This window comes from Mandrillus leucophaeus, unplaced genomic scaffold (genome assembly GCF_000951045.1).
Source record: "Mandrillus leucophaeus isolate KB7577 unplaced genomic scaffold, Mleu.le_1.0 Scaffold2, whole genome shotgun sequence".
Lineage (NCBI taxonomy): Eukaryota > Metazoa > Chordata > Mammalia > Primates > Cercopithecidae > Mandrillus > Mandrillus leucophaeus.
In genome coordinates this window covers 8,226,728-8,228,716 of record NW_012102031.1, presented here as the reverse complement: position 1 = coordinate 8,228,716, position 1,989 = coordinate 8,226,728, and the positions used below count along the sequence as shown (strand labels likewise).

Here is a 1,989-nt window from a genome sequence, read left to right as displayed (position 1 = left end):
AGGTTCAACATATCCCGATCAGAACTTCACAAGGCTGCACTCCAGCCTGGACGACACAGTGAGACTCCGTCTCAAAAAAAAAAAAAAAAAAAACATTGTACCATGCCTCTTCTCCATCTGGAAGTTTCCTGTTTGACACAGGGTATCTAGGAGGGGCGGAGAAGACATGGATAGTACAGGAAGACATTAATCCTAGCATTGTCATTTATGTACATTAATGAAATCCTGATGAGGACCTGCTTTTTGTTTGTTTTCCTTTGAAACCCAGCCCTATTGTATTTGTATTTAAAATTTGTACACATTTGTATAATAATCTGTACCTTGTGGTATTTGGTACTATTAGAGGAAAAACTTTGGATTCAGACCTTCTTGCAGTTTTTATATCATTGTTTTATTTTGTTTTTTAAATAAATTCTAGTGGTTTGATCCAAATCCCATTACAGTTGTATAAAGAAATAAAATTTTGTACTTATATTATTAAAAATCACATTTTTAATATTTGTAGTCCAGTCTCAGCTGTCTTTTCCCTAATCATGATAATCATAGTTGCTATTAAATTATGAAACCTGTTTTTCACTTTATTCTACCATTATTTTCTTAAGAAAAAAATCAACCCACAATGGAGATTAAATTTCTAATCTTAGCCATTTTCCTAATATACTCCTTACTCTGTTTCTATTAATTTTAACATTGTAGAGGCTCTCATTTTCTCTTTTGCAAACTGCAAATGTAGTGAATCTGATAACGGCACCTTCATTTATTGGCAAACAAAACTATGTGCATTATGGTGTTGGCCTAAATCAAGAAAATGTTCGTTCATCTTATATAAGGGTTGCATCTGAATCATGTGCTAAATGATATGTTTCAGTACTGTCCTGGCTTAGTCAGTAATGCTATTGATAAGTTACTTAATCTTGATAGGCTTCCAAAGTCCCATCTATAGAACAGTGTTAAAGTCACTTCCCTGTCTCTAGACCTGCAGCCAGCCAGCCTGACATGAATGTTTTAATAATATGAACATTGGATATATGGAGATAAGACCTTTCAAGGTAAAAATTTCAGTGCAAGCACAAGGTGTTAAAAGTCATAAATAGTGAAATAATATGATTAATTAAAAGGCTAATGTCTTATGGAAAGGCAGCAAGGAAGAGACCACCGTATCACTGACTGACTGTTAGAGAGAGTGATTTGCATACCTGGTCTCACTCATCCCCCCACAAAGCCTTATGAATATTATCTCCCTTTATAGATGCGAAAATGTACTTTTCCCAGGAAGGTTTATACTGCTAGTAAATGGCAAAGGCAGAATAAGAACAGTGGAACAGGTGACCTCAAACGCTAGGCTCTTTTCTACCCCAAGCTACTTTCAGATTTAAATCGTGCATATAATTCATCAGAATGCTTTCCATTATCTCAAGTCCTGAGCAAATGTGATTGTAGGAATGCCATCTGAGATCTTTGCATTGTTCAGCTATCTAGCTGGCTTTCACTCTTGTCATACTATTGTCTTTAAATTTTGAAGGCAAGGTATCTTGATTTTTGTCTGTAAGTGCTTAAAGGATTTAATAGATTACATTTATGCAGACTGTCAGTCTTAAGAAATTTGAACATTTTAACCCTCAGTAAGGCATATTAATATTACTAAAACTCTTGAAAAAGTAAATTGAAACACTTTTTACTAAATGAGTTTGCTCCTTATTAGCACACTTCTTTTTTAAGACAGTTTTAATCAGTTTTGTACTAACTTAATGTTTGCCATTTATATCCCTATCTACTGTGTTGATAAAATCCATATACTGGCCAGAGGCAGAGGCTCATGTCTGTAATCCCAGCACTTCGGGAGACTTAAGTCAGGAGGATCGTTTGTGGCCAGGAGTTCGAGACCAGCCTGGGGAATACAGCAAAACCCCACCTGTACAAAAACTAAAAGATATTAGCCAGGCATGGTGGCATGCATCTGTAGTCCCACCTACTCGAGAGACTGAAGTG

At 35.7% G+C, this 1,989-nt stretch overlaps 1 protein-coding gene across 2 annotated transcripts in view; it reads left to right on the top strand.

The window, feature by feature from the left end:
• The window catches only part of HMGXB4 (HMG box domain containing 4), a 39,482-nt gene extending 38,978 nt beyond the window's left edge, over positions 1-504 (top strand). For both annotated transcript variants that reach the window (XM_011978979.1, XM_011978978.1), the window contains one exon: positions 95-504. The gene's annotated coding sequence lies outside the window, so the exon portion shown is untranslated. The remainder of the gene's footprint in view (positions 1-94) is intronic.
• Positions 505-1,989: the final 1,485 nt, after the last annotated feature.